We start from the raw sequence: 15,823 nt of genomic DNA on the forward strand, positions 1-15,823 counted from the left end.
GTTCAATTCTTGAGGTGCAGATACATAGCAGAGATGTATGTAGTTGCAAAGAGTTCTTTCAGAAATAGTCAATAGGTTATTGTCCAATGGTTATATTTCAGGGCGGTCCAGTCAGAACTGGGGATCTCAGTCCTTGTGGCTTAGGCTTCCCCCGTATGAAACCTCAAACAGATGTGAGATTTAAAAGGATCAGGACTCAAGGATCTTTTATACAATTTCAGGTCTTCTTTGACAAGTTGGAGTCCCTCGGGGAACAAAAGGCTCTTATTTCCTAAACATCATTGTTAATTATTCACACAGATTAACATAAAGCAATCTATCACCGGTACTTAGCTATACGAATTAACATAAGACAATTGCCTGTTCCTCCACCATTCACCGATGATTTGCTGTACATTTCAAAGAGAGATGAATACAGTGATTTCCCATGTTTACAATTCATTTAAATGCTAGGATGTACTTTTGATCTCTGAATGATCACAATACAGCATAGACAGGGACTGTTGATTACACTGTTGACCACTACTCCTATAAATGTAAATACGCAGAAACACAAACATTATCTCCCCATATGTCTTTAAGGGTTGAATTTGAGTCATTTATTTTGCAGGATGCTTAACCCTTTCTGGCCGTGCATCACACAAGGATTTTTTAATGAATCCATGAACTTGGCAGGTCATACCCGATGACTGGAGAACTGAAAATATAGTAGTAGCCCCATCATTTTTATTTATTCATCTTTATTTGTCACATAATATGTCCCCAGCACATTCATCTCTTTATTCATTTGCATCCTGGATTGGAGACTTAAAATCACATTTTTGTCTTCGAGCCAAAATGCAAAAACTTCCTGTGTAGAAATTGCCTAGATTTTTGATAACCACCCAGTCCTCTTTATAATTATATTAAAAGAATTGGTAATAATGTACAGTGCCTGTCAACTCTAGGGCACTGGCTCAAATTCAGTCCAAGTTAGTAGGGTCAAAAATTCTTTACCACCTGGAAGTTGTCTGGTAATCCACATGAAACCACTGCCACATTTACTGTTAATTGGTACCCGGAGGGAAATTTGCAAGGATTTATACTGAAGAAATTTGACCAATAAGTGGAGTTTCAGATATGTAGCCTCAGATGTAGTACTGAACTGGTAACACCTTAGAGACTAACCCATTTATTTAGGCATAAGCTTTTATGGGCTAAAACCCACTCATCAGATGCATGGAATGAAAAATACAGTAAGCAGTATATATGTTACAGCACATGAAAAGATGGGAATTGCCTTACCAAGTGGGGGGTCAGTGCTAACGAGGACAATTCAGTTAAGGTGGAAGTGGCCTATTCTCAACAGTTGACAAGAAGGGGTGAATATCAGAGGGAAAACTACTTTTTGTGGTGACCCATCCACTCCCAGTCTTTATTCAGGCCTAGTTTGATGGTGTCCAGGTTTCAAATTCCAGTTCTGCAGTTTCTCATTGAAATCTGGTTTTGATGTTTTTTCAGTTGAAGAATTGCCACTTTTAAGTCTGTTATTGAGTGTCCAGGGAGACTGAAGTGTTCTCCTACTGGTTTTTGAATGTTACAATTCTTGATGTCTGATTTGTGTCCATTTATTCTTTTGCACAGAGACTGTCCAGTTGGCCAAGGTCCATGGCAGAGGGGCATTGCTGGCACATGATGGCATATATCACATTGCTAGATGTGCAGGTGAACGAGTCCCTGATGGTGCGGCTGATGTGATTAGGTCCTATGATGGTGTTCCTTGAATAGATATGCGGACAGAGTTGGCAATGCGGTTTGTTGCAGGGATTGGTTCCTGGGTTAGTATTTTTGTTGTGTGGTGTGTGGTTGCTGGTGAGTATTTGCTTCAGGTTGGGGGGCTGTCTGTAAGCGAGGACTGGCCTGTCTCCCAAGGTCTGTGAGAATGTGGGATTGTCCTTCAGAATAGGTTGTAGATCCTTGATGATGCGTTGGAGAGGTTTTAGTTGGGGGCTGTAAGTGATGGCTAGTGGCATTCTGTTCCTTTCTTTGTTGGGCTTGTTCTGTAGTAGGTGACTTCTGGGTACCCTTCTGGCTCTGTCAATCTGTTTCTTCACTTCAGCAGGTGGGTATTGTAGTTTTAAGAATGCTTGATAGAGATCCTGTAGGTGCTTGTCTCTGTCTGAGGGATTGGAGCAAATGCGGTCGTATCTTAGAGCTTGGCTGTAGACAATGGATTGTGTGATGTGTCCTGGATGGAAGCTGGAGGCATGTAGGTAAGTATAGAGGTCAGTAGGGTTCTGGTATAGGGTGATGTTTATGTGACCATTGCTTATTTGCACTGTAGTGTCCAGGAAGTGGATCTCTTGTGTGGACTGGTCCAGGCTGTGGTTGATGGTGGGATGGAAATTGTTGAAATCCTGGTGGAATTCCTCAATGGCCTCCTTCCCGTGGGTCCATGTGATGAAGATGTCATCAATGTAGCACAAGTAGAGGAGAGGCACTAGGGGATGAGAGCTGAGGAAGTATTGTTCTAAGTCATCCATAAAAATGTTGGCATACTGTGGGGCCATGCGGGTACCCATAGCAGTGCCATTGATTTGAAGGTATAAATTGTCCCCAAATCTGAATTAGTTATGGGTGAGGACAAAGTCACAAAGTTCAGCCACCAGGTTTGCCATGACATTATCGGGGATATTGTTCCTGATGGTTTGTAGTCCATCTTTGGGTGGAATATTGGTGTAGAGAGTTTCTACATCCATAGTGGCTCGGATGGTGTTTTCAGGAAGATCACCAATGGACTGTATGTTTCAGAGCAGCAGCCATATTAGTCTGTATCCGAAAAAAGAAAAGGAGGACTTGTGGCACCTTAGAGACTAACAAATGTATTTGAGCACAAGCTTTCGTGAGCTACACCTCACTTCATGAAGTGAGCTGTAGCTCACGAAAGCTTGTGCTCAAATACATTTGTTAGTCTCTAAGGTGCCACAAGTCCTCCTTTTTCTTTTTTCAATGGATTGTAGTGATGTCTCGAAGATAGGTGGTAGCCTAGGGCCTGAGGAGAGAGTCCACATAGCCAGACAATCCTGCTGTCAGGGTGCCAATGCCTGAGATGATGGGGCATCCAGGATTCCCAGGTTTATGAATCTTGGTCGCAGATAGAATACCCCTGGTCAGGGCTCTAGGGTTGTGCCTGTGTAGATTTGTTCCTGTGCTTCTTCAGGGAGTTTCTTGAGCAGATGGTGCAGTCTCTTTTGGTAATCCTCAGTGGGATCATAGGGTAATAGCCTATAGAATGTGGTGTCAGAGAGTTGCCTAGCAGCCTCTCGTTCATATTCCTGCTGTTGGGTGTGGAGCTAATTTTTCCCTGTGGGTGCTGCGGGGCTGCAGCACCCATGGAGTCGGCACTTATGAGGATACATCAGTAAATGCACACACAGAAGAATATTTACAAGAAGTAGCAGTAAAATCTATAACAAACTGAAAAGAAGTTCAAATGTCTAGTATGCAGCTTGGTCACAGACAATGCTGCAAATGTATCCAAGATGAAGAAATTATTTAGAAGAGAGTCCCAAGCTAATAGCATACGACTGCAGTGCTCATTTGATGCACCTCCTAGCCAAAGACTTCAGTGTTCCAGAAATAAAGGCTAATGCTGTTGAAACTGCAAAATACTTCCGTAACAACCACTTTGCAGCAGCTGCTCTGAAAAAAGTGGGAGGAACCAAGCTAACTCTCCCACAAGACGTGCGCTGGAACTCAGTAGTGGACTGTTTTGAGCACGATATCAAGAACGGGCCTAATCTGAAGACAGTTTGTGAACAAAATTGTGAAAAAATGGATGGCACGGTCACAGCCAAAGTTCTCAACATTGGGCTTAAGAGAAATGCTGAACACATGCTGAGTACCCTGAAGCCTATTTCTGTAGCCTTGAACAAAATGTGGGGAAACAGCTGTTTTATTGCTGACGCTGTTGAAATTTGGAAGGAACTGAGTGAGATCTTAAAAAGAGAAATATGCAATGACAGAGTTAAATTACAAGCATTAAAAAAATGAATGGAACAAGCACTATTTCCAGCTAATTTTCTTGCAAATATTTTCAATACTCGGTACTGGGGTCAAACCTTCACTGCTGAAGAAGAGAAGTTGGCTATGGCACGGACAACCAGCAATCATCCCTCCGTAATGCCAATTATAATAAACTTCAGAGCTAAGGTTTCAGAGTAGCAGCCATGTTAGTCTGTATTAGCAAAAAAAAAAAAAAGAGTACTTGTGGCACCTTAGAGACTAACAAATTTATTTGAGCAGAGTGAGCTGTAGCTCATGAAAGCTTATGTTCAAATAAATTTGTTAGTCTCTAAGGTGCCACAAGTACTCCTTTTCTTTTTTCAGAGCTAAGGGTGAACCATTCAAGAAATAAATGTTTGCTGATGATGTTTTAAAGAAAGTCACACCAGTGAACTGGTGGAAGTCACTTAAGCACTTGGATTCAGAGACTGTTGAAGTGATGATCTCACTTTTAACAACAGTAACTTCTTCTGCCAGTGTAGAAAGAATATTTTCTTCCTTTGGACTAATTCATTCCAAATTGAAAAATTGTTTTGGACCTGAAAAAGCAGGAAAGCTTGTTTTTTCTTTTCCAGATTATGAACAAACAGGAAAATGAAGGTGAAGATGACTGAGTTAGTTGCAGAAGCCAATATTTTAAGTTTCTCTTGTTGACCTGGCTGACACAGTCGATTTTAATTTTTGGTGGTTTTTTAAAATATTTCATTTAACTATTTCAGTTAAAAACAATTTTAACAAAAAGAAACCTGATTTTAAAAAACTTGAATGTTGAACTAAATTAAAAAATTCATATGCTTGTTTTGTAAAAATATTATGTTTGCTGTTGAAGAAAAAAACCCAGAGTACATAACGTGGTTTTAATTACATAAAATAATTTAAATGTCTGTCTGATGATGATCTCCTCCTAATACAGCATGGCAAGAAAATCCTCCAAATATTAATGATTAACCTGTTGAATTGGAGATAGTTCACCTCCCAAAGACGTCATAAATATCTGCTTCAATTACCTTTGGTAAATAAAATAACCAAACAATCATTCATTTTCTGATATATCTGTATTAAGGTTATAACAACCAACAAGAATGCACTTTTATGTAGAAATCCATGATTAACAGACTCTTTCTGACTAGTGATTTAAATCAAATCCACTCTGTGTTCAACCTCACTGTTTGTCTGTTTTATCTATCTTGTGTCCACATCAGAAGTATAATCTGATATAATTCCCCAATAAAAGTGCATGTTTAGTTATGCTATGATGAGTGGCTCTACACCCAGGACTAGAGGGACTCTGCATTTGGAAGTCCTGTTGACTCAGTTAGAGCTCTACACGCAGAATAGGTATAGGCTGGGACCAGAGTGTGTGAACAGCTTGGTTTGTTTTTTTAAGAATCTCATTTCATGCAGTATTATGTGGGTTGATTTTTTTTTTTCAGTGCTAGGATGGATAATGCTGAGAAATCGCCACTACAGTGGATTTTGGACATTTAATAGATGGCAAAATTCTAAAGGAATGGGGAGTTTAAATGATGATTGGTATTCCCTTAAGGATATTTGGCTATATCATTGCAATTTGTGGTATGCTAATGAGATTTGAGAATGTCCAGAGAACCTTAAAAGCACCCTACTTTGGATAACGGGAGGCGAGTTTGTAATCTGTTCACTTTACTTAAGCTTTGCAAGTTGAACTCTATTCTTAGTTTTTAAAAAAGTCATAAACCAACAAAACAGAAATAAGCAGATAGAAATAGCTATTTTCTTTTCCTCTCTTTTTCTTTGTATTAAAGATATGTAGTAACTCAAGAAATACCCTGTAGCAAATCATGATTGATGTATGTAAACAATGAATTTCTATCCAGTGCACAAGAGAACTTCGACAATGCTATGTACTTGCTGGTATATTCTGTTCTGTATTGTGTTCTTTACTTTGTTATTTGCAGGCCTTGGGCACAACCAAAATAGTTTATCCTGACTATAAACTTCAAGCAAAACAGGCAATTATAGTATTTTTTCTTTTCTTTTTTTTTTTTTTCTTTTTTTACTCTTCAAGCTCAGTTTTTCCTCTGTAGGCAGCCAGACAGCTGGAATCCTTGGAGGAGTACACTACAGACGTAACCAATTCAGAGAACCTAAAACCAGTGTATAATGGAGAATATTTCACACTCTGACTCAAATGTATATTACAATGGAAAATGTGGGAGTTTTTTAAAGAATTCTTTCCTCTGCCCATAATGAAATACTCTTAGCATATTTTGTAATAGTTATTCTTATTACTGTGTATGCAATATTCTTTCACAGAGTTCTGGCATATTCCAGTAATTGTACACACTTAGCAGATAAAAGTGCTTTTTAAAAGCCTTTATGCTAACAAGATACAGGAATGACAATGCTATTATATTTACTATAATATTAAGATATAATATTTACCAAAATATTTATCAAAATTATAATAGTTATCAAAATAATGTTTACTTTTTCAGATGCTTTTATTTTCCTCTCTAGATTTTCCAGCTCAAATTGCTCTTCTGCAAAAGAATGCCCTGACTGTTTGCAAAGGCTTGGTCTGCACTATCCTTCTTTGGGAAGTCTACCACCATTTCACTAGCACTGGCGCAGCTGCATTGATCATAGCAACAGTTGGAGAGTTAGTGTTCTCCGGGTACCAGTGTTTTTACCACACTGTCTAGGTGCCAGGTTTATGTAACAGTGGTTAAAAACATCAGTGCTCTGTCTACATTAGTGCTACTGCCATTGGTACCATCAGGGAGGTGAAGTAATGGGAGGTTTTCTGAAAGCGGCTGGAGTAGACAAGGCCAGAATTTGCTTCTGCTTGATCATTTACTGAATCCCTTGATGTTCGTACGAATCCTTAGAATGGAAATGCTAGTGGTTCACATATATAATCTAAAACTTGCCTCTGAAGGTTCTGAAACAGACCTGGGGATTGGAAATGAATATGGATTATTACATATCTAGGTCACCATTGTTATTACTGACCTGGAGTAGATTCACAAATACATTATTCTCTGCTGTTCATTCAGTGGTCTTTATGATATGAGTTGATCTCAGTGCATTCTGCTCTAGCGCTCTAGCTCAATCAGAAGTTATGGGCTTTATGCAGGAATTATTGGGTGAGGTGCTCTGGATTATGCAGGAGGTCAGAGTAGGTGATCATTAATGATATCTTTTAGCCTGAAAATCTCTGGAAAGTTGTCCACACTACAAAAAAAAAATCACTATTTTTACAAGAACTATTAGAAGACAGATGAAGCATTCAGTAGTCATGGTAACTGGACTATGTTATCAGTCCTAAATGTAATCTCTCCAGGTCAGGGCTGAGGCACTCAGTGGGCCATATTTGGGGAGCTCTTATTGCTTCAAATGTGCAGTATGTCTTCTGTGGATGGAAAGTGACAGCTCTGGACACTGAAAATCTGGCACCTTTCACAGGTACTAAATCATATAAAATTAAACATGCCTCCAAATAAATTCTTGCACTGCTTCAGCTGTTTGGGGTGATAATTTATCATGTCCATGTCATGATACCACGTAAGGAGCCTTTTCCATAAAGGGAAAGCAGGCAGTCATCTACAGCAACAAAATATTAGGGACAGCAAAATATTTAGTGACTGCTTATACTGACAGTGGAATATTTTAATTCTGGGGCAGCTACATTAAACTATTAAGGGGCTATTCTAGATTAAAAATAAAACAAAAAATTATCTGGGGGGAATATCCAGTTTCATAAGCCCTAGTTTGCTTAACTCAGAGGCTACAAGGAACAGACATCTTCCAATTTGTCTAGGATAGCAAAGTATGTAGAATCCACTAGTTTCAAAATAGGACACTGGTTTGTGGGCAATGAGTGATTTGAAGATAGAGGGATTAGTAGTTGAACACTTTAATAAAGTCCTTAAGGTTCAGATTTAGATTTTAGTAAAGTCACTGTTTAACATATTTAGTTTGAATTGGCAAATCATCTTTTTAAAGTACCTTATGTGATGGTTGAATTACATTGACTTTCATAACCACTGTTTGGGGTGGGGAGGAGGAGAGTGGATGGAAAGGAAGGAAGGCATTTGTGCTTCAGTCCAGGAAAATACAACAAAACTGTGGACTAATCACTGTTCACCTGAAGGCAACTGTTGAACTGAATTGTCTGCATCCTTTTTGGAGAGATTCTCCGTTGTAGTTTAGTTTTGGATTAGAGAAATTAGTGCTTGGCACTAAGGGCAAATTCATTCTGTGGGTGATGCAGAGAGGTTACTTGAGGTAAAAGGAAGATGTACGTTGCATTTTATTTCTCACTGTAGGGATGGGACAATAAAATTTGTATCTATTTATTTTAATTGTAAGCTTCGAGACTTGGGATCTGAAATACTAAGTCAGAGGTTCACAAACAGGTCCACAGCACACAGAAGGGCTCTTAAACACTTTGAGAGGTCCCAGCAAAGCTTAGCTTTTCCTTGTATAACTTGTCCATTCGCATTAATGGATTTCAACGAATGCAGCAGGCATGTAACTTACTTTCAAGACTTATAAAATGGGCCCTTGGTTTCACAATATTAACTCTGAATTACAATTTTTAAAACTGGATTGTTGAAGTTAGATACCTAAATCCATATTTAGGCACCTAAAACAAACCTGTGGTCTGACTTAAAAAAAAAATTCCAGAGCACTTGCAGCTCTCATTGCCTTAAGAGTACGTGTGTAGCTGTGCGCCGCACCTCTGAAAATCAGGCCTTTTTAAAAACAGGCACATAAATGTGGATTTAGGTTCCTAGCTGTCACCATCCAAGTTTGGCCATTGTTCCTTCAAGAAATCTGGTAGCACGATGACTGAGATAGATCACTGTGAAGTACTGAGTAGTATTTGTGTGTGGGTGGTGGGAAAAGATGCTCTGTCTATTTTGTACTGTTCTTTTTGAGCCTGTCTTACATGGCTGTTCAGCCATTCTCTGTTTCTGGGCAAGTTATATTATAAAACAAACACTTTCCTCTTTTTCTGTCACCTTGTCCACATTACAGAATACTATTTGGCCTACAGCTGCTGTTAAATAACGTTCAGCATTGGCTCACTTATGCACATTGACAGCAATGGGTATTTTTAGTAGTACTGTATAGACAAGGATATAGCATCAAGTTGCCCCTAAAGAGTAGATGATAACTGCAATCTTTAAATGGCTTGCTAAATAAATCTGATTGACTAAACAAGTCCTTTTGCTACTCTTCCCATTTCAGTTATACATTATGGACTTAATTCCACTTTTTTTTGTAGACAATGGTAGTCTTGTTTAAATTGAGCTTGGAACAGAATTTCAGGATATTGGGTTAGTGATTCCATTTCAGAGTTAACTGGCAAGCTAAACCATTTCCATTTTCCATCCTAAAGGGTAACAAAAAGCTTTGGCTTTCTACGCTTTCAGCAATAATTAAATGGACATTGTGAAGTATGTTTGCAGTGTCATAGCTGTGTTGATACCAGCATATTAGAGCAACAAGGTGGGCAAAAGGCAATATTTTTCACCACCAGAAGTTGGTACAATGAGAGAAACTTTAGAGCTACGTGGACCTGAAGAAGAGCTCTGTGTAGCCCAAAAGCTGGTCTCGTTCACCAATAGAAGTTGGCCCAATAAATGATATTACCCCTCACCCATCTTGTCTCTTATTGTGAAGTATGGTAATTCAGACCAAAAATATTAGTCTTGTGTAAAAATAAAATAATTCTTAAGAATTTTCATAATTCAAAACCAAAACATTTTTAAAGTGTCAAGGCTATCTTGCAGATGTGAAAACCCAGCCACTCCAACAGTGAGTTGACTGTGTGTGAGAACCAGAAAGTTAAACTGTAAATAAGGTGAAATGACCTCTTTGGGGAAGGAATTGGCTTTTCATATATGCAGTACTTGGCAGAATTAACATTACTGTAATGCAATAACAATCTGCTTGGGTTTTTCATTAATCCAGTTGCATTACAGGTATAAATGGATTACATTACAGGTATAAAGTGAAACTGGATTGAAAGGGAAAGTGATTTTTTTCAGACTATCTAAAATTGGTTTTGCCAAACAGTTAGAAAAAGTATTTTTGTTCCCATCCTATCAGTTGGAGCAAGGAAAGTTCCCAATCCACGTCTCTGGATCCTTAAAGGAGACCTCCATAAAGCCAGGAAAGAAAAGAGACAACATTCATGGTATTCCTAAAGTTTGTAAAAGGCAGAAAAACCTCCCAGTTCTTCTTTAAATCCTAATGAAGCAAAACACAAATCTATTTTAGTTCCCTTTTATAGGTCACCATTAACAGATCACTATTTTTCTTGTCCAACCATGGTAAAACAGAAAAAGATAAATACCATAAACTCTGAAGTTGGATTATTTTTTAAATTATTTCAGTTTTAATAATCAATGGTGTTATACAGGTAAAGAAATGTGTTATTCTTAATTTGTGACAGTTTTCCTTTACATTTATTATAGAGAGAATTTTGCATTCTTATGGCATTATTTCCATCAGAGATTAGATACTATGATGATGGGTGATATTATAAACCCGAGATAAATATTTACATATATGCCATTTTTAATTACATTTTCCTCTGACAGTAGTTTTAGTGAAGGGTTGTGTTCTGAAAGGAGAGAGACTGTTGCTAGGATGAACTGTAGTTTGTTGCAGTACTCCTTTCTTCTCCCTCCGTTGCAGACATTAATTGGGGAATTACTGAAGGACAGTTTTTCTGCAATTTTTCCTCACTGTGGAGATCTGAAGTTAAGTCCAACAAAATACAAAAGGATATATCTATGGGAGAAATTCAAAAGGAAGAAACAAAACATCCCCGTCTCTGCCTCCCAAGATGTCTACTACCAGAGAAAACTTTGAGCGCTAAACTAATTTTCCATTGACTGCAAAACTAGGATGACTTACACCAGGGGATAAATTTGGCTCAGAGTCTGAATTCCAAGCTCCCTGACCTCCACAGGGTTTTTGTTCTGTTGCAGTGGCTCTGCGTTGCTGTAAATGGTGCTTTCTGGGAACAGTGCCTTTGCTAAGTAATTCTGCAGCAGTGCAATACTATACTTAATCAATTCAGGTGACTTACAAATTCTTCATTGCACAGAATGATCAGTACTGCACAATTGCAGAAACAGAGCAAATGTGTGTTCTGGTCCTGATTCACAAACAATAGCGTTACTGTAACAGCAAATCCTTTGGGACAGCAGGAGGAGGAAAGTCAGCTTTTTGCCAGAAGCTGCGAATGGGCGACAGGGGATGGATCACTTGACGATTATCTGTTCTGTTCGTTCCCTCTGGGGCGCCTGGCAATGGCCACTGTCGGAAGACAGGATACTGGGCTAGATGGACCTTTGGTCTGATCCAGTATGGCCGTTCTTATGTGAGGGGAGTCTTCCATCATATTATTTCTAAACTGTTCTTAAATGGTCAAAGTGTGGAAAGTTTAACTTTTGGTAGTACTCATCTACCCTCCCCATCACTTCCTCTTCTCCCACGGTGCAAAAGGGTTCCTTTGGGCATGTTTTCCAAATGCTGAATGATTTAAGTTGCTTCCAATGCAATGCAAACTTAATTAAAGCAAAAGCAGAGCATTAAATCAGCAGTCCAGATACAGAAGTTTTATGGACAGTATATCTAAATAGTTTCCTCCATTTCTACATTTGATCATTGAGAATCAGAAATGGTTCATAAATGGAAAATTTTAATGTAGCACAAACCTCAAAAAGTAGGGGCATATCACATCTAAAAAGCATTTTTAAAAACATTGATCTTTAGGTGAGTACCGGTATCCAATCCTCTTAACTTATTGCTTACTGTGCTCTCCTTGAGAATAGCGATATATCAATATAGAATCTTGCTGTCCATAACAGATGTACAAGTTTATATAGAGCTTCTTTCTCTAACAAAGGCTGTATCGAATACAGACATGCTTTTCAAGAAGAAGATTCCTTTTGAAGAATTCCACTTCAACAGAGCAGAAGTATTGCTTAACTCCTTTGCAAGGACTCCAATCCTGCTTTCAGTAAATTCACTGGAAGCTTTGACATTTACTTCAATAGAAGTAGGAGCAGGTCCCAGTTTAGGGCTTGTCTACACATAGAATTGCACCATTTTAATGTAAGGGGTTATTTTGACCAGATTTAGTTAAGGCAAAAGGCTGGGTGGACACTTACTCGGTTCAGCTTAAAATGATTAGGAACAGATTTAAGCTAAACTGAAATGAGTGCCTGCATATGATTTTGGAGTGGTTTAACTAAGATGGTGCAAGTATGTGTATTTACAATGCCCCGGTCCTGCAGGCTGATCCACACACACACAGCGCTTCCTGTAAGGTTCAAGGAGACTTCGACTCTGAAATCAATGGGAGTAGAGGTCACTTAGCAGCTGGGGAGTAGCTACAGAAGTTCTTTGCTAGAGTATTAAGTCCTTATGGTAGCTAACACTGTACTTAGATCTGAGAAGATGTTTCCATTATAGTGTCCTGGTTTCACTCACTCACTCATTTTCCTTCTAGGAAGAATCTTCCAGGCTTGGTCTCAGCCACACCGTGTATCATTTTAAAAAAAATATGGAGTCATTTCTCATCAGCTGTTTCCACATGTAGATTTTTTATATATACATAACCCCCTGTATCTTCTTAAATATGAAAACAGAAGACATTTGTCTCCATTTAATTTACTGTTTATATTTCATGTTTTTATTCATTGTAAAAATACCTTACAAGAGTACCTCTGTTCAGATTCACCTCAGTCTTGACATTGGGATAAAACTGCTCTGCACTGTAGGCCAATTTCATCAGTGTAATGATTGCTCATGACGCATCTGCTCATTTGAATGGAGCTATGTCCCTGCAAGAATTACAAACTTAACAAAAGCAAAACAGATACTCTTGAGAATTATATTTAAAGTGAATTCAAATTAAGAACTATAGCACAAATTAAACATTTATAACTAGTGCAGCTGTTGTCACTTCCAGAGTACAAGTTATACAAATATATATAAAGATTTTTATTTCAAGTTAAATGGCCTGTCTGGTTGTGGTCATCCAAATATTATTCCTCTTATAAGTATCTACAGTACAGTTTTACTAACTTGTACCAATGTCTGGGATGCCCATTGTAAATTAATGAATTTTGCAAGTCAGCAACTACGGGACAAATCTAGGTACCACACAAGTACTTCGCAAAACTCCATTGGGATCAGCATTTGGGCTCCATCATGCAAGATGTCAAACACCTGCAAATTCCATTAACGTCAGTGGGAGTTCAGTGTGTTTAGCATCTCCCAAGAAGAGTGTAAAACATCACAAATGTAGGCACTAAGAAAATGAAATTTGCATCATAAACTGTACTTTGTACATGTAATTTTCTTAAGTGTGGTTTTGTTTGTTGGTTTGTGTTTAGAGACCGTGCAGACTATTTAATAGGGCTCCACACTGGGAGTCAGGGGACTTGGGTTCTGCCACTGACCTGTGTGACCTTGGACAAGTTACTTCACTTATCTGTGCTTCTGTTTCCCCTCTAACTCTTTGTCTGTCTAGCTCTTCAGGCAGGAATTCTCTTACTGTGTGTATGTACAGTGCCAGCACAATGGAGTCTCAAGCTCAGTTTCAGTCTCTAGGCATTACTATAGCAGAAATAATAGAATACTTCTTGGCATAGTACTAAATGCAGTGTATCATACTTTGCAAAAATGAACTGCTCGTAATGGGATTGGTCCCTAAAATATCTGATGTTATGTCTGAGTGGAGGGCAAACATCACATTTTTTGGGGATTATTAAATGTGCAGTTTAGCAAAATATAGATTAACAACGTTCTGGTGTAGTTCTAAATTCTTGTTTAAACATCATTTATTCAATTTCATAGATTTTACTTTTTTAGCATAGTCATAAACTATATAAACAAATTAGCTACATATTATAAAAGGCTAAAGTGTCCAGTCTGTTGAGAGATATTTGTTGGTAGGGAACAGAGGGTGCCGATTACAATGGAAGGCAAGGTTTCTAGCTGTCCACATTTTAGAACATGAGCCGTGTCTGTACATTTTTAAAAGAACCTGCCACTCTAATATTAGGGATTTTAAATATTTCCTGTCTTCTCTCCACCCACCACTGCCACTTCATCCCTCAGAGCTCCATTAGTACTTACAAAATTTTTAGCTCCTGTAGGAGATATTGCTGGTTTTGAAAAAATCTATATTCAATATGGTACTATGTGGGCCATGGGCAATGTCAAGGGGCTTTTAAAAAACAAAAAGTAATGGGGAGAATTTACTTCACCCCTTACATTCAGTTTTTCCAGGTAAGGGTAAACATGGATTTTTTTAAAAAACAGAGTAAACAAACTTATGTTTGCAGTATTTTCTATGGGATTATGCAGTTAAAATTAATCCAGGATGCTATACTATTCCAGCACTCCTTGTTTAGTGTGATTCCTGCTTAAGGTGTTTTTCAGAACTTTACTTACTCGTAGAGGTTTTTAATCCTGCAAACATTTATGTATATGCTTCATTTTACTTCTGTGAGTTGGTCCATGGAAGAAAAAGCCCATGTCTACACTGGGAAAATACAGCCTGTAAGAAACCACATTAACTAACTGGTTCAAATTAATTTAATGCTATTCCGCCCTTAGTGTAGACAAGGACAGTAATATTTAAAAATGTTATCAAAAGTGCAGTCAGGGACAGATTTACTTAAACACGTTAGCTTGTCATGGTGATCAAGAATTGTGTCTATCTGCAAAAGATGAAAAATTATTTAATATTTCTGTTAATAAAAATGTGTTCTAACATGATATATTTACCAGTGCAGACACTGCCAATGGAATTAAGATTAAACATGTGCCTAACTGTTTGAGGGATCCAGGCCATAAAACTGACATGCCTGAAGTACTCAGTGTAGCTTTATTTAGTTCACATGATATTTAAGAAATTATTTTTTTATATTTTAAAGATTAGTTGAGTGATTTACAAAACAGTGGGGGCAATTAAAGTATTGGTAGGCAGCAGCAGCACACAAGGAAACCAGCAAGAACTTTTTTCAGGAAAATTCAGGAGGGCTTTTAGGTGACTGCAGAGCTTGTAATTGAGGAAGGAAATTGACAGGCTGCTTCTGCTCTGATGCTGCATATTTTTAGGACTCAAATGAGCCTCTTTTACCTTTCTATCATTAACTTGCCCACAGAATTAACACATGTTCCCAGGCTATAAGGAAGGGCAAAGTTCAGCAACTACTGAAAGATGAGAGGCACAGAAGACCAGAATGTTAGGAAAATGAGAACTGCGATATTACCTGATCCTGCATTCCCCACTTAGCCACCTCGCCCTTTGCAGCCACGGGGACTTAGCTTCCGAGGACTCTGCACGTGGCATCACAAGACTGTTCTGAAACAACAAGGGGAAAAAAGGGGAGTGCCAAGTGCCAACTTTAATTGCCCAAGTGCCTTCAACATCAGCACAGTCAGGCCTTTCGAATACTGCCCAGCGCGGGCAGCCCGAAAGGGCTTGGTTTTGTTTTGGAAGGAGTCTCCGAGAGGAACTCTTAGCTGTGTAAACGCACATGGACTAAACCCCTCAAACCAACCCAGTGCACTGCGTCACACGAGAAGGTTAACAGAATGGAAAATGCAAACAGTGGCCACTCGGCGAGGGGGCAGGAAGGAGGAGGTTTGTTTTCTCCCCAAAACAGACAAACCTCAGACCAAACAAGCCCCCCTCCCCTCTGTATCTGTTCACAACGGGAAGCGAAGGCCGAGCCTCTTTATGGCCCTTTAAACT

At 38.6% G+C, this 15,823-nt stretch overlaps 1 long non-coding RNA gene across 1 annotated transcript; it reads right to left on the bottom strand.

Annotated features, from left to right (window-relative positions):
- Positions 1–10,636: 10,636 nt before the first annotated feature.
- On the bottom strand, positions 10,637–15,426 carry LOC141981766 (uncharacterized). Its single transcript, XR_012637906.1, has 3 exons — positions 15,339–15,426; positions 12,778–12,912; positions 10,637–10,797 (listed from the first exon to the last, which is right to left on the bottom strand). It is a non-coding gene; the product is annotated as an uncharacterized LOC141981766 (long non-coding RNA).
- Between the last annotated feature and the right edge of the window lie 397 nt (positions 15,427–15,823).

The sequence above is a fragment of the Natator depressus genome, chromosome 2 (genome assembly GCF_965152275.1).
Source record: "Natator depressus isolate rNatDep1 chromosome 2, rNatDep2.hap1, whole genome shotgun sequence".
Classification (NCBI taxonomy): Eukaryota; Metazoa; Chordata; order Testudines; family Cheloniidae; genus Natator; species Natator depressus.